This window comes from Sus scrofa, chromosome 1 (genome assembly GCF_054392235.1).
Source record: "Sus scrofa isolate SSC_HxYL_T2T_F1_AM1 chromosome 1, Sscrofa_HxYL_maternal_Yorkshire_Landrace_v2.0, whole genome shotgun sequence".
Classification (NCBI taxonomy): Eukaryota; Metazoa; Chordata; class Mammalia; order Artiodactyla; family Suidae; genus Sus; species Sus scrofa.
In genome coordinates, this window is record NC_139383.1 from 171,377,947 (window position 1) to 171,405,170 (window position 27,224).

At 37.2% G+C, this 27,224-nt stretch overlaps 1 protein-coding gene across 1 annotated transcript in view; it reads left to right on the forward strand.

Annotated features, from left to right (window-relative positions):
- The window catches only part of LOC102165284 (uncharacterized), a 780,066-nt gene extending 755,371 nt beyond the window's left edge, over positions 1-24,695 (forward strand). The window contains exons 5-6 of the transcript XR_014816044.1: positions 12,473-12,542; positions 24,646-24,695. The gene's annotated coding sequence lies outside the window, so the exon portion shown is untranslated. The remainder of the gene's footprint in view (positions 1-12,472; positions 12,543-24,645) is intronic.
- The last annotated feature ends 2,529 nt before the right edge of the window (positions 24,696-27,224 follow it).

A 27,224-nucleotide genomic window follows, 5' to 3' on the forward strand; every position in this document is an offset into this window, starting at 1 on the left:
AGTTGTCGTGTCCTTCTCCATTCTTTCAGTATGTGTATATGTATGTATGTGTCTGTCTGTCATCTTTCTATTTTATTATTTGTCCATTTAACCTTCTATTCAAAACTATGACTTCACACTGACACTACCAACTGCAATAAAAATTCAAGGTTCATTCTAGCTTTCCTTATTTTCATATTTATAAATCCCTTCTCGACTTGAGAAACTTGGCTCTTACTATCCTCAACATATTTACCTATTTACTTGCCTCTAGAACAGTCCCTCAGTCCTGTCTTTGCCTCTGTGATCTTATTTTTTTTTTTTTTTAATTTTTGGCTGCACATGTGGAAGTTCCTAGGCCAAGGATTGAACCTGTGATCCAAGCCACTGCAGAACAACACCGGATTTTTAACCCACTGCACCACAAGGGAACTCCAGTGATCTTATTATTTGAAGGTTATGGGTCAGTTATTCCGTAGAATGACCCTCAGTTTGGGTTTGTGTGATGTTTCCTCATGATTAGATTCAGGCTTTGCCCTTTTGGCAGGAACATCCCAGAGTGATTCTATATTCTTCTTATGCCCCTTTGGAGCTGGAGGATTTCAATGTGTTTCATTGTCACTGATGCTAACTTTAAGTAGTTAAATAAGGTGGTATCTATCCATTTCTTCACTATAAAATTTCTCTGTTTCCATGTGTGATTTAAAAGTATGTAGAGATTCTTCGGTACTATATAAATATCTGCCTCTGTATCCTAATTTCACCTACTCACTCGTCAAAGCTCGCCTAGCAGTTCACTGAAGAATGTTGCCTGAAAATTGTATAATTATGACAGCTACTAAATGGTGATTTTTTATAATTATCTCATTCTTTCTATATCTATTAGTATCTATTGTAACAAAGAGCTTTCTCTTATTCACTCATTCTGTTATCTATTTATATCAACATAATTTCATAGATTACTAAATATTGCTAAATATTTATTGTGATAAAGTTTATCATCATTATTGCTTAGTTTGATGCTCAAAATATGTCAGATTTTTGGCAAGTATGGGTCCATTAAAGCTGAGTTCCGTTCCTTTTGATTGATTTCCATCAGCTTTTGAGCATTTCCCTAATCTACCACAATAACATGTCTCATGCTCATCTTGGACTGCCCCTAGACTTAGCCATTTCTCTAATGGAGCCTTGTTTCTTTTCCTTGGAGAATAGAATTTAGAAGTAGGGATCTTGGTGTTAGGTGTGCTTATTGTTTCTAGGGTGTTGCTATTCTCAATAGACAAAGCCAAGAGAAAAACGTAAACGCATGCACACATGTATACACATACACATACATCCACACAAGCTCACACAGATATATTTTACTCTAATAGATAGATAATCATTAATTTACATACAGAAATCCAATTCAAAATAATCAGGAGTTGATCTGGATTTGGGCTTCATTGTTGCTATTGTTCCATTCATTGCACCTCAGAGTCCAATGCTACTCTTCGCAGGGCTTAGAGCCAGGCTTGGGTGCAGAGGATTTTTCTCAACTTTTCTGCTTCACCCTCAGCTGTCTGCAGCCCCTGTACACCTGTACCTCAGAGGGGTTCTCTCTGCATTCTCTTCTCCTTTCCCAGTAGGAGCACTTTCACTCAGAAGTATATTTGTTTCCTGGCCAGCCTCCAACTCAGGCAGCCTCTGTTCATCTGGCCTTGGGAGTGAAGCTTTGTCAGCATGCTCAGAAGTTTATCTGTGATTTGTCTGCTCCTCCTCCATTGTTTGCAGATCCCTGCTTGAAATGGATGCAAATCCTGAAAACACCAAGTTTTTCCGTCCCCCTCCCAGGTGCAGAAGTTTTTTCTTCAAGCAGTTGATCTTTGCCTGTATTCTGAGTAAGAGGTCTTTTTAGCCTCATCCAAAGACAAAGGGGTTTTTGCTTCTGTTTCTTTCTCAGAATTAATTAATCTTTAATCAGCCCTGGGACTGAGTGATTGCTACTTATAGCCTAGGGTTTTAAAGTTTATGCCTCAGGGCAGAGAATGATCAAGGAAATTTTTCAGGATTTTGCCCCACCCTTGATAAATGACCTCCACTATACCTGTGCCACCAAGGGGCAGTGGGGGGGAAGTTCCCTCATCTCCCGCCATAGCCTTAGTGTTTCTCAAGAGCACCTGTTGGAGAGCTGCTTGAAAGAGATTGTAAGTGAGCATAAACTCCTCTTGGGTCTGGGGGTTTTTAGCTATTCTAGTCTGATGCCAGCCCACATTTGTTCTTTCATAATGTGTTACAATTCGAGCCAATTTCTCTCTTACTCATTTGTATGACATTCACATCTTTCTTCTATTCTCTAAGATAAAAAAGTTCCAGTGCTCCATCTCTCACTGAAAAGGATTGTCTTTCTCAGGAATATAGTTTACTTGACTTGTGACTTTGACTCTCCGATGAGCTCAATAAAAAGTAATGATTTTGTAGATTACCTGGCTTTTTTCTTTCATTGTTAGTTTGAAAATGATATTCTCTTGAAGCTTTCTGCTTCTTAAGCAGAAGCAGAATTCAAGGGTGTTTTTATATGTTTGCTTACTCTACAGTAGGAAGCAATCTGTTAAGATGTGGTACATTCAGGGCATATAAATTCCCCTTGTCCCTGCTCATACACACTTGGATGTTACTAGAATTGAGGAAGCAGTTTAAAACAGAAAGAGGGATGTTTCTGAACCTGGTCTAATTTTTATTTGTAATAGTAGAGCTGCATTATGGGGTATTGCCACATATGTGGCCTGAATGAGGTGACAAGAATGTAATACGTTAAACACTGCTGGACAGAAATATTGTCTTCTCTTATTAAGTGCTTGCATTAGTGTGTGTTTTTAGATGATGTACAATAATAGAGAACAAAAGCAAACTAAAGAATACCCCGCTATTTTATCCTCTTTCACCCACTTCATTTCTGGTATTACCACCCCCGCGTGGAGATTAGTAGCCACTCCTCCTCTCCTCTCAGTGCAAGTGGCATGCATTCATACCCATTGCCCTTCTGTTTGGGGGTTATGGCAATCTCTGAAAAGTTGAAAATGACTGTTCATATTGACTATTTCAGAAAGAAGGACCAACCGTCCTGTTTTATGCTCAGCATAAATGTTGTTATTTTTAAAAAACCAGACCTAGAACAGTAGGGGGGAAAATACTAAGTCATATCACTACCTCTTTTTTGAGAAAGAACAAAATGTTTGGCTCACAGTAACCATTTAGTAATGAATGAGTGATAACTTCTGATTATGATCGTTGAGATGCACACATCGTGTAATTAATGAATTTCTTCTCCAGCCCCAGTTGTTGGCAGTAGCTAATTGCCACTCTTTCTTTTTTTTTAATTTTGTCTTTTTGCCATTTCTCGGGTTGCTCTCGCGGCATATGGAGGTTCCCAGGCTAGGGGTTCAATCGGAGCTGTAGCCACCTGCCTATGCCAGAGCCACAGCAACGCAGGATCCGAGCCGCGTCTGCAACCTACACCACAGCTCTCAGCTAGGGGTTCAATCGGAGCTGTAGCCACCTGCCTATGCCAGAGCCACAGCAACGCAGGATCCGAGCCGCGTCTGCAACCTACACCACAGCTCTCAGCAACGCCGGATCGTTAACCCACTGAGCAAGGGCAGGGACCGAACCCGCAACCTCATGGTTCCTAGTCGGATTCGTTAACCACTGCGCCACGACGGGAACTCCCTGCCACTCTTAATGTTCCTCTCTTTTCCATTTCTTAAATTTTTTTTTTTAAGTGGGCAATTGGAAGAAGCTATATGAGGAACCATTATCTAGATAAAAATGTTAACTACAAATTCTTTATTTTATTCAGATTTTTGGACCTAATTCAAATCGTTTTTATTTAGCTGAGTCCCTCTAATCTATGGCCACATAGTCCACTTCTGTAATTTCCAAAATTCCTGGTAATAGAGAAATCATTTAACATTCCCTTTTTAAAATTAACATGATTAAAAACAGCTCTCTTAGAATTCCCATTTTGTGTGGCTCAGTGGTAACAAACCCGACTAGTATCCATAAGGATGTAGGTTCCATCCCTGGCCTCGTTCAGTGGGTAAAGGACCTTGTGTTGCCATGAGCTGTGGTTTAAGATTTGGAGTTGGATCTGGCATTGCTGTGGCTGTGGCATGGTCTGGCAGCTGCAGCTCCAATTCAACCCCTTGCCTGGGAACTTCCATATGCCTCAAGTGCAGCCCTAAAAAGCAAAAAAAAAAAAAAAAATCAAAAAACCTCTCTTATTTACCTAATTTTCCTTTAGGTTCAAATGAGATTACAAATACATGAGTTTTTTCTCATTCCTGAACTACATGTATACTCGCCATATGCCTAACCTTTTTGGGGCTCTTAGTGGACTATATTAGGGCTTAGATTCTTTGTATACCAAGACCTACCACAAAGTAGGCACAATTTAATTGTTGATAAAATGAATTAACATGGTTGTAATATAAGGATAATCATAATAAGAAGCAGAAAAAATGGATTTGTAGCTTTTTTTTTTTTTTTTTTTTTTTTTTTTGTCTTTTTGCCATTTCTTGGGCCGCTCCTGCGGCATATGGAGGTTCCCAGGCTAGGGGTCTAATCGGAGCTGTAGCTGCCAGCCTAGGCCAGAGCCACAGCAACTCAGGATCTGAGCTGCGTCTGCAACCTACACCACAGCTCTCAGCAACGCCGGATCGTTAACCCACTGAGCAAGGGCAGGGATCGAACCCACAACCTCATGGTTCCTAGTCGGTTCCACTGCGCCACGGCGGGAACTCCCTGTAGCTCATTTTAAATTTCTTATAAAACTTAATATGGAATCATGCATTTAGTAAAAATTCCACATATGTGATGTAGTTGACTGCTTAATTGGAAATGGAAAACTGGTCCTCATTTCCTTGGACCTGTTTATTGCATTTCCCATGTATATGTAAAATAGAAATAATATTTATGTTTATTCTGTTATAAATACATGTTATGTATGTTTATTTATGCAAATAATAACACTTGCTACATGGTATTTTATCCTGGTGCATTTCTAAGATAGGCTTACTGTAAAATAATTACCTCTTTTTTTTGGTTTGGTTTTGTTTTGGTTTTGGTTTTTAGGGCCGCATTTGCAGCATATGGAAGTTCCCAGGCTAGGGATCATATTGGAGCTATAGCTGAAGGCCTATGCCAATCCATATCAATATGGGATCCAAGCCACCTCTGTGACCTACACCACAAGCAATGCCAGATCCCTGACCCACTGAACAGGGCCAGGGATTGAACCCGCATCCTCATGGGTACTAGTGGCATTTGTTTCTGCTGTGCCACAACAGGAACTCCCAAATAATTACCTCTTAAATGATTTAGTTCCCTTTCCTTTTCCTTCAGATACTTGTAATATGTGAGAATATTGTGCTAAACACATCCTATTTAGAAAGATTGATTCATTCTCCAAACTTTGGATATTAAATACATTTTAGCATGTTTAGTGTATTCAAATAATGCAAAAGTATTATTAAGCTATTAGCATTATATTAAGTAAGCTAAATAGTAATTTCACCTAAACATAAAATAATGCAACATTTAATATAAAACATTTTTAAAAATCAACTAAACCAAACAAAAAGCAAAATAAGTATCTTTCTTAAACTCCTACTAATCCTTCAGATTTTATCTTCTATTAAAATCCTTAGAGAAAATTTAAAGAACCTCTAGAAAAGCCCAGCTCCTCTGACTAGTTATTTTCAAAGTATTCTACTCCCCCTAGAGTAAATCTTTAATACTTCAAATTTTTTAAATTATTAATACAATTTTAAAGGTTATTTTCCATTTACTGTTATTACAACATATTAGCGATATTCCCCATGTTGTACTGCATGTACGTGAGCCTATCTTACACCCAGTAGTTTGTACCTCCCAATACCCTACCCATAAATTGCCCCTCCTCTCTGCCTTGGTAACCTCTAGTTTGTTCTCTATATCTAAGTCTGCTTCTTTTTTGTTTTATTCACTAATTTGTTGTATTTTTTTAGACTCCACAAATAAGTAATATCAGCAGCACTTGTCTTTCTCTGCCTGACTTATTTCACAAAGCATAAGGCCCTCCAAGTCCATCCATGTTGCTGAAAAGGGCAAAATTTCATTCTCTTTTATAGCTGAGTACTATTCCATTGACTGTAATACCACATCTTCTTTATCCACTTATCTTTTGATGAAGACGTGGGTTATTCTCATATCTTGGCAACTGTAAACAATACTGCTATGAAGTTTGAGATGCATGTATCTTTTCCAGTTAGTTAGTTAGTTAGTTAGTTTGTTTGTTTGTTTGTTTGGGATATACACCCAGGAGTGAAGTTGCTGGGTCACACAGTAGTTCTATTTTCAGTTTTTTGAGAGACATCCACACGGTTTTCCACAGTTGCTCCACCAGTTTACATTCCCACTAACAGTGTAGAGAGTTCCTTTTTCTCCACAAAAGATTTGAGTGAACCAAACATATGATGGTTGAAAACTAAATAGATTAATGTTACTTTGTTTCTTAAGGGAATAACATTACTTCCTTTCTTAGGGTATTAAAACAAATGCCATGGGAAATTGGTTTTAAAATGAAAAAAAAAAAATGGTAAGCCACATCCAAAGATGAATGCAGAAGTGCAGAGTAATAGATACATAAGTTTATCCCTTTATTTAAATTTTTCCTATTTTCTTATGTTTGGGAGGTTATTCGTGTTAGCTCTCAAAATATTTTAATAATGGTACAATTCCAGTTTAAGTAAAATTCTTTAAATTACTATTGTTTCATATCAACCAAAAACATTAACTAAGGGTATGCCACTGGCATTGTATTAAAAAACACCGTGTATACTGTATATAACGTATCAAGTGGTCTTTGCACTTAATTTTGTCCTTTATTATAAAAAAGTAAAGGATTTTCACATATATACATGTGTATATATGTTTATTGTAATTTCTAAAAATTTTGTTGAATTACTCACAAGCTATTACATGTGAAATCCACTTTGAATTTATTTGCATTTTATCAATTTCATTCACAGGCAAAAGCATCGTAACAATTGTGAATAACGGAGCTCCAGATAAGATAATGGCATATTATCTCTGAAAGCAGATTGTATTTTGCTATGAAAACATGACAACAGTATGGTTCTAATTACTTCCTATATTTTAGAGAGTGGCAGCTGGCCAATGAACTACATTTTTTTCTCCTAAAAGGATATAATCAAATAAGTGGTAGATGAAGCTTTTTTTGACTCTTGGATATGTAAATTAAGCATGCTATTTAACAAGTTATTTTGTCATCTTGATGAGTAGAAACATTGATTTTTCAAGACTAATTATACTCACTATTTTTAGAATAAGCAAGGGGCTTTGCATTATGTAGTTTTGCAGAGCATCAAAATTAGACAGGCAGGTTCTCTGCAGGTCAGGCCTCCTCAGAAGATGCCCAGGATGTTTACATAAAAGTCATCTTGGTGGAGGAGGTGAGGTTTATAATTCAGCAATTCTCTGTGGGGTCATTTTGCATTTTGAAGTCAATTGGAACTGTCTGCTTAGACACACCTTCCCAAATGTCGATGAAGGTCTGCCTCTGTAAATAGGCCACTAATTACCGATACATCTTTAGCAGTAAAATATTAGTCCTCTGAAAAGCACTATTCCTCCAGCATAAAAATATTACTTTTTGTTGACCTAGTAAAATATCTCGTGAGTCTATCGAGATTCACTGAACAAATCTGTTTTATGCCAAATGGCTTCAAAGAAGGTCCCAGCAGAGGAGTTAGATGTTAGGTTTTGGAGTTATCCAAAGAAATATAGTAATAACAGTCCTTTCCAGGGAAAGAAGTATATAACTAGATACTATAAAACAAAATTATATTTTATACTTCTGATTTTCAACTACAAGGAAATTCAAGAACACAGGAGTATATCACCTAGACTAAAATTTCTGAACTGTTTTCTCTTAAGCACATTTAGGGTATAAATCTGTAAACTGGAATTTAGTGTCAAGAATAAGAGGAAAATATACATAACCTGGAAATTTGTGTTCAAGACTCATGTTTGTAAGTATCAAGGCATGTTTAGAGCACTAAATTTATTAGGTAACAGAAAATAGAGTCTCCTTTCAGTGTTGCTTACTCAGAATTTTGCTCAAGAAATAGCTTTCTGGTTTAAAAACAAAAAACAAAAAAAACTAGCCTCCAGTGGTGAATCTGGGCAGTGGCTACCACAATACTGTTTATCTAAACTCACTTCCTGAGAATTCAATTTGCCTCCACTCAAGGTAATATAGTCTAACTGGAGAAGAAGCAAAATCAAGGAAGGAATTGTGTATTAACATCAGCACCTATACGTGTCTTCAAAGACTCAATGATGAGAGTTCCTGTTGTAGCGGGGTAGAAACAAATCCGCCTAGTATCTATGAGGATGTAGATTTAATCCCTGGCCTCGCTCAGTGGGTTAAGGATCTGGTGTTGCCCTGAGCTGTGTTGTAGGTCGCCAACACTGCTCAGATCCGGCCTTGCTCTGGCTATGGTATAGGCCGGCAGCTACAGCTCCAGTTCAACCCCTAGCCTGGGAACTTCCATATGCCATGAGTGTGGCCCTAAAAAGCAAAAAAAAAAAAAAAAAAAAAAAAAAACCTCAATGACAAGCACTTTCTGGAGGTGACACTAGCGATATTGCTAATGGTAGCGGATGTATTTCCAAGATTCAAATCTGTACTATTCCTATTAAGCTATAACTGTAAATCTTTATTCTCCATCTCCTTTTTCCCCAATCTTAGGATATGCCTGGATAGTTAGTTAAGCCATTAAATTAAAAGTCACAATTGGAGAAATAAGACACTATTTTAACGTACCTGGATAGTTAAGCCATCAAATTACAAATCACAATTGGAGAAATAAGATGCTAACTTAACATATTTTTATCACTTTTATTTTTTCCAACCCCAGTAATTAAACACATATTTTACCTATACATTTGAAAAGATGAATTAAATATGATTCAGTTATGTGTTATATAGCTACACAGAAAGATGACATAACATTTGTAGAAAATCAGTTTCATGAGCCAGGCATTGAATTAGGAGCTTCATACATATTATTTTCTTTAATCCCTACAGCAGTCCTATGAGATCGTTATTATTGTCCCTGCTTGACTGAAGAAGCTGAGGGTTACGGATGATAGAAACTCACTTATATATGACACTCAGCTACTAAACTGGAAAGCTGGAAGTCAAACCAGAATTGTCTGATTTAAAGTCTGTACTCATTTCTAAGAGAAAAAGAATCTCAGGATTTTAACTGTGAAACAGAATTCAGTCACTCAGTACAGTTATTCATTTGATGCTTGAATTGTCTTTAAAATAACTCATTTAGGAGTTCCCGTCGTGGCGCAGTGGTTAATGAATCCGACTAGGAACCATGAGGTTGCGGGTTCGGTCCCGGCCCTTGCTCAGTGGGTTAACGATCCGGCGTTGCCGTGAGCTGTGGTGTAGGTTGCAGACGCGGCTCGGATCCTGCGTTGCTGTGGCTCTGGTGTAGGCTGGTGGCTACAGCTCCGATTCGACCCCTAGCCTGGGAACCTCCATATGCCACGGGAGCGGCCCAAGAAATAGCAAAAAGACAAAAAAAAAAAAAAAAAAAAAAAAAAAAAAACTCATTTAATTAGTCATCAGCTGACATTTAAAGATTGCTAATAATGATGAGAACTTCTAAGATATATTATTTCAAGCAATGAGCTCCTGCTGTATAGCACAGGGAACTATATCCAGTCACTTGTGATGGAACATGATGGAGGATAATGTGAGAAAAAGAATGTATGTATATACATGTCACTTTGCTGTACAGTAGAAATTGATGGAACACTATAAATCAACTATAATGGAAAAATAAAAATCATAAATTTAAAAAATATATATACTCTCTTCACAATTTTCAAATATGCAATACAGTATTATTAACCGTAGTCATCATTTCTGTACATTTTATCCCCAGGACTTATTTACCACTGTATACTATGGTGATCATTTTGCAATATATACAAATATCAAATCATTAGGTTGTTTTTCTGAAACTAAAATAATGTTATATGACAATTATATCTTAATGAATAAATAAGCACAAATACAAAGTAAATGGACTAAAATTTAAAAGAAAAAATGATTGCCTATAATAAGAAACTGCAGTCAGTTTATTTAGCTCAAATAATTCTATAGTTATCCTGTCCAACATCTGGCTATTTTAAATCGAAATTAAATAAAACTAAAAACTCAGTCCTTTATTCTCACTGGCCACGTTTCAAGTATTCAGTAGCCTCCTGTGGCTAATGGCCACCATATTGGACAGCGAATATAGACACACACATACATATATGCATATATATGCTCTCTCTCTATTCTTTACGTGAAACTACTCTACAGAAGCATAATATATTAAACAAATTCAAGTTAGGATCCAAGCCGTCATAAATCCAGTTAAGTGACTAACAACCTTGTGACACCTCTTCAGACCTGAGGCTTGAAGAGCACAATTTGAAGATGGCTGCTCTAGAGAAATTACTATCAACATCATTATAATTGTTACACATCATGATAGAATGTCAGAGGTGGAATGCAGTCCAAGAGCATCTCATTCAATCACCTTTTTTTGCCAAAGAAGAAAGTGAGATGCAGGCAGGTGAGGCCACCATCATACTTCCAAGTTAACAGCCTACTTGTCTTCCTGTTTGCTTATTCTAAAGTCCCATTCACCACACATGGGGGACAAAAAAGTAAACCGAGATTTCATAATTGAAATCTGTGAATTCAGTTAGAAGGACATAGATCCACTGAAATTGCATATAATATTCTTGTCATTTATTGTATATTATCAAGGGGAATGGTCCATAGATCCATATTATCATTATCAGAACCTCAAAGCATTTCTTGTGATACAAACAAGCTGTAAGACTTCTGTGACCCAAATAGTATGTGCAACATAGATTTTCTACAGTATTATTGCACTTCAGGCTTTAAACAATGTACTGAGACCAAAAATAATAAGAAACAGGCAGGCAGGCATCAGAATTGACTTGCAGGAAACCGTTAAGTGACCACATTAAATTAAAATAAACCTGTGAATATTTGATAAAGAAATTAGGCTTTTCATTGTAAACTCTTTAGAACAGATGTATTTGAGAGCAACTTTTAGAATTTAAGAAATAGCACAAATTATTTTTAGTTGCTTAAAATAAAAGCAACAAGAGAATTGGAACTCCTAAAGCAATTCTTGGCAATGACCAGAAATATTCTTGAGTTTTGTATTCTGATTTTGATGATGTTTAAAGCTCAGAGAACAAAGCATAGTGTAAAAAAAAAAAAAAAAAAAGGTAAAATGACATTCATTTTAATCCTAATTATTGTGGATATGGAATAATTCTTTTCACATTTTTCAAGCTTAATTGGTCATAATTTGTTATTTTGATTTTTGTCATCTTTTGTAGAATTTGAAATATTGATACAACAAAAACTGTTATGCCAACTATGAATTTTTTCATTATTTCTAATGCTGTTTACATCCTGTCCCTCTATTTACTGTCAAAAGATTGAAACCTGTTCAATGATTGCTGATTTTTTTTTTTTGGTGTTTTAGATAATTACTATTTTTGAGTGATTATTTTCCTGCAGGAAAATAAAGGCTATTTACAATGCATTTGTTTTTTTTCCCCTTTAAAATGTGACTTTGCAATAATTTTTTATTATGTGAATGGTCTTGAAAATAATGGCGTTGCTGGAGCACAGGAAGACATCTGACCTGATATTTTATAAGACATGTTGTGTCTGGGCACACAATGCAATCAGCAAACCCACAATAAGCTTGCTGGTACTCTGGGATACTTGCCTCATAGCCCAAGAGAAAGATGCTACCAAGTGATCGTCATCCTGAAGTTTCAATGCACTGCTTCTCTTCACAGGATGCTGTGAAATGGCTTTCTCTCACCCCAAAAAAGTAACATAATTATCAAATTTCATTGAGACCCAGATGGGAGAAGAGAAGTCTACACAGGATAATTATCACATACTGAGTTCAGTGGAGAACTAGTTGAATGGAAATGGGAACTCTTAAATCTGGCAAAGAGGGACCACTGAGACGCTGGAGATCAACAGCACAATAATAATGATGCATCCATCCTTGGATAAAACCTGGATATTTCCTCTATCCATCTATCTAATTAACAATTTATATAATCTGATTATACAGTAGAAATATATGTGCATTTATGTGTCTGTGTGTGTTTATGCAAACTAAACTTTGTTTATATATGACAAACTAAATCTCCTTAATAAGTAACTAAGCAAACAGTAGAGTATTTTTTTTAAAGAGGTCAAAAAGATTCATTGTTTCTAGGTAGGTTTAAATATAATTTCTTAGGGCCGATTGTTGGATTAAAAACTGCTTTGCTCTTCTATACCTCTTACTTAATCTCTCACTCTGGCACTTAGGGGAAATGTTAATATGGACTTCAAAACCTACGATCAAATAGCTCCAAGGAACACAGATGCCAGTCAAAAGGTGAGCAATGTTTTTTGTCTAATATCTCCCAGTGTCTTAAAATAGCTGTGGTCTTCAGCAGCATCTGGGTACATGAAATGTTCAAAAAGTTTACTATGCACAGTGGAAATTTCCCTTTTCTGGTAGCCAGTTATTTTTATTTTTGTTTTTATTAAAAGTATTAAAACATTTCAAATGTGATGCAGACTTCAAGAAATGTCTTTTTTTTTTTTTCTTTTTATGGCCACACCTGTGGCATATGGAAGTTCCCAGGCCAGAGGTCAAATCAGAGCTGCAGCTGAAGTCTACATCACAGCCATGCCAACACTAGATCCCAGCTGCATCTGCAGCCTACTCCACAGCTTATGGAAATGCCAGATCCTTAAACCACTGAGTGAGGTGGGGGACCGAACCCACATCCTCACAGAAACAACATCGGGTCCTTAACTCACTGAGCCACAATGAGAACTCCAAGAAATGTCTTGTATCGATAACTATTCAGTCAGCAAATATATTTTACCTAAGGATTTGTAAGCTTGATTTATACATTATTAATTTAATAACTTTGCTGGTATGACTACTCAACATAAGATCTACTATCTTAACAAATTTGAAGTAATATACGGTATTATTAGCTATAGACATTAAGCTGTACTGTGGAGGTCAGAATTTATCTTACATAACTAAACTTTGTACCCTTAACCATCACCTCCCCACTTCTCCCTACTTCCAGTCTCTGGAAATCACCATTCTATTCCCTGCTTCTATAACTTTGAGATCATTTAGTATTTGTCTTCCTATGTCTGGCTTATTTTATTTAGCAGAGTATCCTCCAGTTTCACCCATGTATAGCAAATGGAAGTTTTTCTTTTTGAAGACTGAAAAATCATCTATTGTATGCATATACCACATTTTCTTAATCCATTAATCTGACGACAGATATTTGGGTTGTTTTCATGTCTTGGCTATTGTGAATAATGCTGCATAAATATGGGAGGCAGGTATCTCTTTGAGATACTGATTTCAGTTCTTTGTATAAGTACCCAGATGTGGGATTGATGGATCATATAGTAGTGATATTTTTAATTTTTTCAGGAAACTGCACCTTGTATTGGCTGTACCAATTTACTTTCCCAATGTTTGTGTACCAGGATTCCCCTGTTCCTCACATTCTCACCAACACTCCATATCATTTGTTTTTTAAATAATAGCTGCCCAAAGAGATATTAGGCAATATCTCATTGTGGTTTTGACTGGCATCCCCTGATGATAACGAGGAAATATCTTTAGAAAAATTGAGTGACTTGCAAAAGCTCAGAGTCCTGAAGTGGTAGAATCAGGTATTAAAACAAGGTTGCTTAATTTCAAAGGCTGGCTTTTGGTCAATACCCCCACATTTTTTGTGATTTTTTTAAAGGAAATATCATTTTTAAAAGGGTGAAACAGGGAAAGTATTAGTTTGAGGGCATACAGAGTTAAATTCATCCAAGAACTACCAAATTCAATCTTCTTAAATATTTGAGCATACAATGCATTAAGATTCAAACCAAACTCAAATATTTATCAACCAGTTACCTAAGTGCTTCACAGACACCAAACTGCCTACCACCATAGGCCTAAAAAATCCCAATGCACAATGAAATTTGAACTGCTATCGACTACTACATTGAACTATATACAACCACTATATATATATTAGTTAAATGGAGATTTTATAGATTAGTGTAACTTGGAAAATTTAAATCAAGACAATCTTTCTACAAAGTAGTGATATGAATCTTAGGAGACAAGGTGACTTGCTCAAGATATTTTTTCCCAATCACACTTTCAAGAAACAAGCAAAAAAAAAATCATAGGAGCTCTGGAAATGAAGGCACAATATTTGAGGTGTGCTTATTGCCTTGGAATCACTATTAGGTACTCTTCTTGAAGATGAAAAGTATGTTTTCCTGTCTTCCCTGTCCAAAATCATGGGAAGTTACAAAATCAGGCTTATTTGGGCATCAGACCACCCATAACCAGGACAGTGTAAAATTGGCGAGGTTAAGAGCAGAAAATAGGGACAAGCCAAGAATATTACTTGGTTCCATGGCCATAGAATTCAATGCAATAGTGACATATAAAAGGCTAAATCTAAAAATCTAGGGTCATGTCAGTATTAAATGAATATCCAGGTCCAGCTAGAACAGGGTTTACCCTGAGTGGTTTCTGAAAGTTCATAAGGTATGGTATCTCTGCTTTCTAGATCTGAATTAATCTGAACATGTGATAATTTCAGAGTAATTGATAAACTCTAACATTTGTTGCAAATTAGGAAATAGATTATATCAACCCATAAATTTTTAGATCCATGTCTGCTGAATTTTCAAATTTGGCCATATCCTACCAATATTGTCCTTACCTCTATGATTGTCTATGGGAATCTAGAAAGTCCCTTACATCCAGTGCTCTTAGTGTCTTAGGAGTTTTCTTATAAATTCCAGACATTTCCGTGATAGTATTTCATACACCATAGCTTCTGCTTTACATACTCTGCAAGACATCCACACAGCTGCGCACAATTTCCCTCCACCCCCCCTGGAAATCCATCAGAAAATAATCCACAAGGACAGATTGTCTACAAGCCACTCCTAATATACCCATGCACTATATCTTTTTGCATGCTTTGTACTTTGGTGGGTATGCATAAAGTGCAATATTATGAATGTCTGTTCGATAGGTCAAGTATTGACTATAAGTCATAGCAAGCAAGTGTTAAAACCATCCCAATAATTTTCCTGCCTAAATCAATGAGCATTGGCTATTTTAAAACAGGAATCAATAAGAGTGGCAGATTTCAATGTTATTGCTAGAAATATATATTAATACATACAGCATCCACATTATATTTGACCCTGTGGTCTAGAAGGCAGAAAATCAATATCCTTATATCCCTGCTTGGATTAAATTCTCTTCTTGGAATATGCTAATTAAAAGTCAACCATAGTGCTAACATTTTTCTGCAGAATTAAAATAATTTTATAAAAGGCAAAATAAATTATTTAGGTGGCAAGCACTTTTGTTGGAAAAGTAGTACCAAATTACATCTCTCATCACAAGAGTTACTTATTGTAACCCAAGAAGCCAAAACTATAAATCAAGTTGCTTTCTTCTTTGTGTTACTATTACATATTAATTATATGGTATTCCCGTTGTGGCTCAGTGGTTAACAAATCCGACTAGGAACCATGAGGTTTTGGGTTTGATCCCTGGCCTCACTCAGTGGGTTAAGGATCCGGCGTTGCCGTGAGCTGTGGTGTAGGTCACAGACATGGCTCAGATCCCACATTGCTGTGGCTCTGGTGTAGGTCAGCGGCTACAGCTCTGATTAGACCCCTAGCCTGGGAACCTCCGTATGCCATGAGTACGGACCTAGAAAGACCACACACACACACACACACACAAATTATAAAAGGTTATGTGTGTGTGTGTATATTTAAAACACACAAGCCCAAAATGTGGAAAATTGTGAGGTGCTTTTGTCCCTGGATAATGTGTGGGTAGAAAAGCAGTTTAAGGCAATAGAATACATTATTTAATGTCAGTACAGTTTTCAGTGTGACTCACACTTAATGATTTTCTAGGGGAGCAATAAATAGGTTGAGCTCCATCAAATGTCTACCCAATTTCACACTGTATATAGTTTTAAGAGAAAATTTACTATGGAAGTTAGAAATGTAATTACTTTGCAACTACAGAACTATTGTCTTTTTTAAGATGCATTATAATTTGGCCTTGGCCACCAAGAAAAGCAGTCACAATATTGGGGGAAAGATCCACTAGTATAGAAATACCTAGATCTAGAAGAAATGAAGGAAACAAACACTTAAGATATACTAAATTAAGTATAAAGTATTGTCGTAGGTGATTTTAATAACCCAAAGAATTTAGGACATAAATTAGAAATCCAAAAAATCCATTGTCGTCTTTCTTGGCTATTTCCAATTGATCAAGATCCCAATGGATTTCTTTTTCTTTTTTTTTTTTTTTTTGCTGCACCCCCAGCATATAGAAGGGATCAAACTCTCACCAGAGCAGTGACCTGAGCCGCTGCAGTAACAATGCCGGATCCTTAACCCGCTGTGCCACCAGAGAACTCACTGACAGATTTTCTTTATTATTTAAAAAAAATTGCTTGTTGACCAATTTTTTCACCTCCCTCTTATTAGTGGGCTCATGCTCCTGTTACTACGACTACTTTTCCAGTGAGTTCCAAACTATGAACTCAGCTAGTCGTTTTCAGAATAGTGTGTTTTTTTTTTTTTTTTTTTGTCTTTTTGCCATTTCTTGGGCGGCTCCTGCGGCAGACGGAGGTTCCCAGGCTAGGGGTCCAATCGGAGCTGTAGCCGCCAGCCTATGCCAGAGCCACAGCAACGCGGGATCCGAGCCGCGTCTGCAACCTACACCACAGTCACGGCAACGCCAGATCGTTAACCCACTGAGCAACAGCAGGGATCGAACCCGCAACCCCATGGTTCCCAGTCGGATTCGTTAACCACTGCGCCATGACGGGAACTCCCCAGAATAGTGTTTTCTATCTCTCCTAAGTGTAAGATTTACAAGGGAAAGACCATCCATCTGTCTCTCGAGCATCCATCTTTAATCTCCTTAGAATCCCTCTCGTTACTGAACATGTACCACATGCTCTGCGCTGCACCAAGCTTTAGGGAAACAAAAAGGGAACCAAACAGCCAAGTGCCTCTTCTAAAGAACTTACCTTCAACTCTTTTAGCAAAACTATCCATACCAAAACCTGTGCCAGTTCAGTTATCTTTAGTCTTTATTAGAGTTGACTGAGAGTCATTCTTCTTTTACAAGGCAGCTTCCAAAGTCTATAGTTTTCACCCTTGAAACACTATTTTTATATGTAATATGAAGCTGCATACATTTTCCTCTTGAGAATTTCCTGTGACTCAACCTTGATATTTTTACCTCTTTTCAAAACAGCAATTTATAGACAAATGAAATTTGTTCTAATGCAGTCAATGAAATAAATGTATTGAAGATCTAATAGTGCCATGCTGAATTCTGAGCAGCGCACACAAGAAGTGAACAAAATAGGCAAAAACATTCTTGCCTACAAAAAGCTTAGTTACAATTTCCTTTGCTGTTTGGGTCATTTCAGGTGGAGGAGGATGGTGTCTCTGGGTCTAGAAAATCTACTAAATTGGAGTTCCCGTCGTGGCGCAGTGGTTAACGAATCTGACTAGGAACCATGAGGTTGCGGGTTCGGTCCCTGCCCTTGCTCAGTGGGTTAAGGATCCAGCGTTGCCGTGAGCTGTGGTGTAAGTTGCAGACGCGGCTCGGATCCTGCGTTGCTGTGGCTCTGGCATAGGCTGGTGGCCACAGCTCCGATTAGACCCCTAGCCTGGGAACCTCCATATGCCGCAGGAGCGGCCCAAGAAATAGCAAAAAAAAAAAAAAAAAAAATCTACTAAATTTTCCAGAAATCTAGAAAGCATTTCAGTGTAGATTTGGCCATGCCAAGAAAATACATTCTGTGTGATTTCAAATCATATAATAACTAAAAAGGAAAGATTAAATAAAAATCCTAACCAGAACCAAAACCCACAATCACAATGAACTGTTATAAATGACTTTAAAATATCTACATATAACTGCAAATTGTGGGACATAATTAAAAAGTGAAGGTGGGAAAACATTAGAAATAGGGTAGAAATCTACACTTTAGAGCAAATGTTGTATATCTCCCTGACAACACTGTCTCTAAAATATTGTGTCTTTTCTTTGCAATTCTTATTGAATTGGCCAATCATCTGATTGCTATGCCTCAGGCAAATCCATGAGTGGTATTCCTAAGAGCTGCTGGAGAAAGGGTTTCTCTGGTCATAAATCACCGAGATATTTTACACAGCCTGAGTCACAGGTGGGTTAAATTTGAGCACTCTCTCTCATCACCTTTTTACCATGATGGTGAGAGTAGACAGCCTTCAGAAAACTGTCCTCTTGCCAGGCGGTTATTTACTGTCCTTGGGGTAGGGACCTTTTCTGATTTTGAAGGTGGTGAAGAAGGGCTGGAGGTATTGATATAGACTTGAGGTAGTGCTTCTGGGTTTTCAGCCTTGACATTTCAATATGTGTAGGACCCTTGACTGAATGTATCCTTTCCATTTGAATTGTTATGCGCTCCCGGCCCCCCAACCCTTTTGCTACCAGGATCCACAGGTTTTGCATTCTATTATGTAATCCATGATTATTTAATTGATTTTCACTCATTAATCATGACTGGGGTGGTTTCCCTACCATTCTTTCAGGCTCTCCTTTAAAGTTTTGTGCCTCAAACATCATAACTTAAAGAAGGAAGAAACTTTGTTATCTAGTTCAACTGTTTAATTTTATATACAGGCGAAAAAAAAGACCATAGAGGTAAATACCTAAACAAAATGGACACAAAGGCTACCCAGGGAATGGAAACTGCCAGGCTTACTCCCCCTACCCCTCCCCTGTGCTGCATGCACGGCTCAGCAGATGGGGCTACACAGTAGCTGCCAGAAATCCTTCAGGAACCTTACTTTGGGGACGAATGGAAAGAGTTTCAGTTTTGAACAAGAAAGAAAGAACTTCCACCCATATGAAATATGAAAAAGACTTGCAACAAAATTGAAATGATAGGAGTTCCCGTCGTGGCTCAGTGGTTAACGAATCCGACTAGGAACCATGAGGTTGAGGGTTCAATCCCTGGCCTTGTTCAATGGGTTAGGGATCCGGCGTTGCTGTGAGCTGTGGTGTAGGTCGCAGACGCGTCTTGGATCCCGCGCTGTAGCTCTGGTGTAGGCCTGTGGCAACATCTCCGATTAGACCCTCCATATGCCGCGAGAGCGCACCTAGAAAAAGGCAAAAAGACCAAAAAAAAAAAAAAAAAAGATACTTTATAATATAGGCGTGTTTCCGTGTGTGCGCGCGGGTTTGTGTAGTCTCAACCCAGTTTTGAGATCAGTCAGTTCTCCTTCCTGGGCAGTAGATTGAGCCCACATCCCAAAGGACCTCCCTCATTGCTCCAGGGCCAGGGACCAGACAACCAGGGACAGCCCCCATCCCCCCAGAGCCAGCTGAAGTTATTCAAATTAACCAATCATAAACCGGCTTTCCTGCCTCCCTTCTTTTCATTGGAAACTACAGTAAAGGCACCTGTTCAGAAGAACTTGCCTCCCTCTGCCTGGTGATCCACCCTGGTGTTTCCTCTGAATGGGCCTGCGTAGTGTGCCCTGCTTCCCCCGCCCGAAGGAAGCTGGGAGCTACCAAACTAAAAACATTCCTCTCTCTGGTAGACTCTTGAAGGGCCACTGGCCCCATCAGACCTCACCCATTCTAATGTGGTAAAACAAAGTACACGTTGGATTTTTCAGTAATATTTCATTTTAGTTCTAAAAGGAATAGCAACATATATCACATATACTGGAACAACTGTGGTCACACAAGTATTTATATAACTAGGCACAAATGATGGCAAGGTTTTTAAGAACTTTTATTGAGTATTTTATGGCATTCGAGCTAATACTGCCATCTGGTGGACAGATTGAATAAATGCAAGGACGGTACATGTGTGCATGTGTTTTCTATTAGGATAGTAAAGGGATTACAGTAAATTATAGTACAATGAAGTGACATATTCATTTGAACCTATAAAAAGACAAGTTTCTAAGAGTCATAGCATCCAACCTCATCCAAATCATATATAACAAGTACCAGATCCCTCATCTGTTATTTACGCAGGGTAAACTTAAGCAAATTGCTTGATTTCTGTCTCAGTTAATTTCTGTTAATAAATTAATTCTCAACAGAGAACACAGCAAGGAGTATATTAAAGGAACTGTATGTGATTGTGTCACTTTTCTGTACAACAGAAATTGAAGAAACATTGTAAATCAACCATAATTTTTAAAAAATTCTCGCTTTTAGTGACAAATCAAATTCTATGGCTGGAAATACATTAGGCATTCTACAGCAGTTAATCCTTGCAGTTTATCAATCTTTTGAATATTATATCATTTATTAGAATTTTTTTAAATAGCACAAAAAGCTATGGTCTTCTGTTTCCTTTGAAATTCTTATAAATAGAAAACAATTTCTATTTCATTCTATTTCACATATACCTAACTTCTGAAAACAAAGATGTTGCCCAATCAGATATGACCTCTATTTGGACAAAAACTACAATATGAAGCCAATATGAAGGTCTCTAGGGAAAATATGGCATCTTGGGGAAAAGGAAGATAAAAGGAAGAGTGGGAGTAGTACCTTTGTGACCACAGGAATAGCAGGAACCTGTACTATGGACTCTTTCCTTTCCATCCCTCATGGTGTGGATCTCACTGCGTGGGCAGAAAATATGTTCTATCCATTAGCTTCACCATGAACCACCCTTTTTACCCTCCATGAAGACTTAGCAGTGGAGGAGGGGCAACTCCCACTCTTCCTAGTATTTCTTTTTATTAAAAAAAAAAAAAATCAGCCTATTGACCTTTGATCAATACAACATACAACGCACCTTTTTGAGATGTGTATTTCCATCAGTTTCAGCAAGTATATAAAACCCTATAACCACCTCCAAATGAGAAAGAAAGTATTTCCATTATCCCAAGTTTTCCTCGCGGCCCCTATTTTCAATCTCTGCACAACTTCCAGCCCCTGGCAACCCCTAGGCTTAGCTTTTTGTTTCTATCATTTTATTTTTCTTTTCTAAAACATCATGTAAATAAAATCTAGCAGCATGTGGCTTCTTTTTTTTTTTTTTTTTTTTTTTTTTTTTGTCTTTTTGCCATTTCTGGGGCTGCTCCTGTGGCATATGGAGGTTCCCAGGCTAGGGGTTTAATAGGAGCTGTAGCCACCAGCCTACACCAGAGCCACAGCAACTCAGGATCCAAGCTGCGTCTGTGACCTACACCACAGCTCACAGCAATGCCGGACCCCTAACCCATTGAGCAAGGCCAGGGATCAAACCCTCAACCTCACGGTTCCTAGTGGGATTCGTTAACTTCTGCGTCACGATGGGAACTCCCAGCATGTGGCTTCTTGTGTCCATATTTCTTCAATTACGAGAATGCTTGAGACTCATTCATATTGCTATATGTATTAGTGTTTGTTTCAGTTTTTTTATTGTTGAATAGTATTACATTATACAGATGTATCACAGTTTATTTATCCAGTCATCACTTGATGTATAGTTTATTGGAACTACTGTGAATAAAATTTCATTAACATTTGCAAACATTTTGGGGGGGCCACACCCAAGGCATGTGTAAGTTTTTGGGCCAGGGATCAAACCTATGCTGTAGTCACCACCTGCACCACAGCTGTGGCAACACCAGATCCTTAATCTGCTGTGCCACTGGGAAACTTCCTGTAAACATGTTTTTTCGGGGGACATACATTTTCATTTGGTTTGGGTAGATATCTAGAGGTGGAATTGCTAAAGCATATGCATTATTTAAAAATAGAAAAATCTGCCAAACTGTTTGCCAAAAGTTGTTGTTCCACTTTGCATGCCCACTAGCAGTCTTTGAGAATTCCTATTGTTTAACATCTTCATCAGCACTTGGTATTGTCAGTTTTTTCTTTGTGTTATTCTAATAGGTGTGTAGTGGTTTTCCCTTACAGCTTAATTTTCATTTCCCTATGAAGAAAAAAAGTGATAATCTTTTCACATGTATATTTGCCATCCATATTTTTGGTGCTAATATAAATGGCATTTTTCAGATCCTAAGAGTTCCTTGCTGGTATATACAGTAAAGCAATTGACTTTGGTATTGTAAGAGTGCATCTTGCAGCTTTGCTATAATCACATATTATTTCCAGGGTGTTTTGTTTGTTTATTTCTTGTTCAATTCTTTGGGATTTTCTACATAGACAATCATGTTATCTGCAAATGAAGACAGTTGTATTTTTTTAAATTAAAAAAAATTTTTGTCTTTTTAGGGCCACACCAGCAGCATATGGAAGTTCCCAGGTTTGGGGTTGCATCAGAGCTGTAGCTGCCGGCCTACACCATAGCCACGGCAACATGGGATCTGAGCAGTGTCTGTAACCTACACCACAGCTGGATGTAGGCCAGATCCTTAACCCACTGAGCAAGGCCAGGGATCAAACTCACAGCCTCATGGATACTAGTCAGGTTAGTTAACCACTAGGCCATGACAGGAACTCCCAAGACAGTTGTAATTTTTCCTTCCCAATTATTATATCTTTCATTGCATTTTCTTCTCTTATTGCACTAGCTAGGATTTGTAGTATGATGGTGCATAGGAATGATGAGACTACATCTTTGTCTTGTTCCCACTCCTTGGAAGAAAGCATACAATTTCTCGTATTTCTCATATTATTAGCTAAGTGTGATATTAGCTGTAGATTTTTTAATGGACCTTATTGTTAAAATTCATAGAAATATAGAGTAGAAAGTACAATTTCCTTACAGCCCCTCCCCAATATATGCATAGTCTCCTCATTGTCAACATTGTGCACCAGCATGTTACAATCTATTGTTGCAATCAACGAATCTACATGGACATGTCAGTATCACCCAAAGGCCATAGTTTACAGTATGGTTGACTCTTGGTGCTGTACATTCTATGAATCTGGGCAAATGTATAATGACATTTTTCTATCATAATTGTATCAAACAGAGTATCTTCACTGTCCTTAAAATCCTCAGCACTTCACCTATTCTTCACTCTTCTCCATTGCCAGGGCTTGAGAATTCTTTTTACTGTCTCCATAGTTTGGCCTTTTCCAGAAAGTCACATATCCAGAATCATACAATGTATAGCATTTTCAGATTGGCTTCTTTTAGCTATTAATATGTATTTAAGGTTACTCCATGCATTTCATGATTTGATAGCCCCCATATTTTTGGCACTGAATAATAATCCATTGCCTAAATATACCACAATTTATCCATTCACCTATTGAAGGACATCTTGTTTGATTTTGAGTTTTGTTCATTCTGAATAAAGTTGCTGTAAACATCCATGTGCAGGTTTTTGTCTTTTCAATTCCTTTGGGTAAATACCAGGAATCAAACTGCTGGATCATATGATGAGTATGTTTAGTTTGTAAAAACCTGCAAAATCATCTTCCAAAGTGACAGTACCATTTTGCATTCCCACCAGCAATAAATGAGAGTTCCTATTGCTCCACATCATTACTAGCATCCTCAGTAGCATTTGGTGGTGTCAGTTTTTGATTTTACATTTTTGGATTTTGTCCATCCTGATAGAATGTATCTCAGTTTTTCATTTGCATTTCCCTAACGGCATATGTTGTCAAGGATCTTTTCACGTTTGTCACTTGTATATCTTCTTTGGTGAGGTGTCTGTTGAAATCTTTTGCCCATTTTTCAAATTGGGTTGCTAATTTTCTTATTTTTGATATTTAAGAATGCTTTGTATTTTTGGCTAACCATCCTTTATCAGATATGCCTTTTCCAAATATTTTTTTTCCCCAGTCTGTGGCTCATCTTCTCATTCTATTGATCTGTAGGATTTTTGTAAAAGTTCTTCATTAAGTTGAGGAAGTCCCCCTCTATTCATAGTTTACTGAGTGTTCCTATGATGAATAAATGTTGGCTTTTGTCAACGCTTTTTTTTGCATGTATTGATACGGTCATATGATTTTTCTTCTTTAATTTGGTGATATGATGGATTTTATTAATTGGTTTTCCAATGTTGAATCAGCTAAATCCTCTAAAGCTTCAAAAATAAATCTATTTTGTGCCTTTGTAGACTAAAGAACAATTTAATTAGTAAGATGGAAAGATTAAATTTAAGAAAATAAGCATTTCTTAGATGTAGAAGGAACATTGTGGATATTGTTAATAAGACTATGTGGTTAGAGAGTAACTAAATCCAAGGTTAAAAGAATTTTAAGATGAAACATCATAAATACATACATTTAAATATTTCTAATTTTAACTTGACACTCCCATTTTGCTGCTAATTACTTATACTTGAAAGTCAAAATGTAAGTGATCTAATCAACATAAAATTCCACTTCTAAAAAAAAGATTGATTTCACTCATACATTTCCTTTTATGTTTAAAGTGCTTTCTTTTTATATTATTTACATGCAGAAATATACTCTGTACTTTCAACATGACAACACATGCCGTTTCCCAACCTGGTAAGAAATTTATTATAAATTATTTCTTTCTGTTGGATTTCCCATTGTGGCTTAGCGGAAATGAATCTGACTAGCATCCATGAGGACGCAGGTTTGATCCCAGGCCTCGCTCAGTGGGTTAAGGGTGTGGTGTTGCCCTGAGCTGTGATGTAGGTCACAGACACGGCTCAGATCTGGTGTTGCTGTGGCTATAGTATAGTCCGGTGGCTACAGCTCTGATTCAACCCCTAGCCTGGGAACCTCCACATGCCACGGGTGTGGCCCTAAAAAGACAAAAAAAAAATTCTTTTTGTGGAACAAAATATTCTATTTATACTCAAGGGAAGATTTGATTCAAATTACAATATTTCAATATCTCTGTAAGAAATTTTTAGATGCTTATGTCATACATACTACTTTTAAAAATGCTTCTGTTCGTATAATAACTGTAGTATGTTCATACAGAAAAATGATAAACATTGAATTCTAAAATTTAGTCAAAAGTGTAGGATAGTTAATGAGAAAGTTATAAAAGTTTTTATATTTAGATAAATAAGGATTAGATAAATGATATTTTTCAACCAAAGCGTGTGGTTTGTAGTAATGTTTTTTCATATTTCCCCCAAAATTTCTAATTGTATTTATTCAAAAATATTTCCTAAATTCCTACAAAATACAATGCCTTGTCACATAATTTACTCCCAAGTGGACTCCTTTCTCAGGTAGCCCTCGGGAGTGTCTGCTTCAGCCACAATTACAGAAACACTGTAATTCTGAAATCACTCTGTTCATATCACTTCAGATCTACTCTGTAACTCTTCCTTTCTTGCCATCACTGAAAATTATTATACCTCCAAAATCACTAATTCAAGAAACCGAGTACTTAACCTTCTTTCTAGTCATCCGGTCCAAGATACCTCTCTTTCATCCTGTGTCCTTTAGACTCTCCTTTGCACACATCACAGCCTATTCAGCTGAGATTCAATAACCCCAATATAAGACAATCTTGACAATAGCCTTCCTTACCCCATAGTCTTTCTTTTACATTCATAGTACAACTTTATAGATGAGAAGAAATATCCATTTTTTAATGTAACCAGGAGTCTACATTTCAGCAAAGTTTTTTAGTTCTTCCCATGTGGGCATTTTCAGTTCTTTGCTCCTCTGTAGGGACACCAGTTTTCCTGATCTTGAGTCATCTTTGCATCTTTCCATATTCCATCATGGTGTTTTTTTCCATTTTTTTTAAATGAATTCATAGTGAGTACCTCACTCCTTTCTTTCAAACTATAAATTCAATTTTGAGCTGTATGTTATGAGCAGTGATCATCATGTTTCTTAGTCCAACATTTATTCTTTAGCCCACACCTTATAAGATCTTTCAGGAGCTTCAAACAATTTTGCTGCTCCTTTGTTCAAGATACATGTTTCTCTCTTAGCTTCAATGACATAACAGTCTTCTTCTTTCTATCATATCTTGGTAGCTATTTCTCATCCTCTGCTGGATCTGAATTTTGATGCTGGTAGTCATCAAGAATCAGTTCAAAACTCTTCCTTTTTCCCTGCTCAAATGTTTCAAACCTACTTGAAAGTAGTATAATACTTGAATACATGTCGCTGTTACCTAGAATGGCTTGCTATAATTTTGCCATGTTTCCTTGATCTTTCTGGGTTTATACATGTACGTACATACAAGACATGCTCTCTGCAGAACTGCTCTGAAGGACCCATAAGTGCATCACTGCAGTACATGCATAGCTCCTTAGTTGATCGAGGCAATCCTTCCCAACAAAAAAGTCCTTTCCCAACTAAAGAAAAATATAATGAAACTATGGAGATGAGCTGCACCTGGTGAAGCAAACTCACATAACATGGAAAATGTATATCTTGCTGGTACATGATCAGCTTTTCAATAATTCAATTCACATTAATTTAACCACTAAATTAACTTGCTCTTAGTGGATTAAGGATCTGGGGCTGTCACTGTTGTGGCTTGGGTCACTGCTATGGTACAGGTTCATTGCCTGGTCTGGGAACTTCCACAAGACATGGGTGGAAATCAATCAATCAATCTTGTTCTTGACTCTGTCCAAAAGAGTAGGAAAAACAGCATTGAAAGTTTGCTAAGCATCCCCAAAGCAAATATAATACTCAATGGAGAAAAGCTGAAAGCCTTCCCACTAAAATCTGGAACAAGACAGGGATGCCCACTCTCACCACTGTTATTCAACATAGTATTGGAAGTCCTAGAGACAGCAATCAGACAAACAAAAGAAATAAAAGGCATCCAAATAGGAAGAGAAGAGGTAAAACTGTCACTGCATGCAGGTGACATGATCCTGTATATAGAAAACCCTAAGGACTCAACCCAAAAACTACTCAAACTGATCAACAAATTCAGCAAGGTAGCAGGACATAAGATTAACATTCAGAAATCAGTCACATTTCTGTATACTAACAAAGAAATATTAGAAAAGGAATACAAAAATACAATACCTTTTAAAATTTCACCCCCCAAAAATGAAATACCTGGGAATACACCTGACCGAG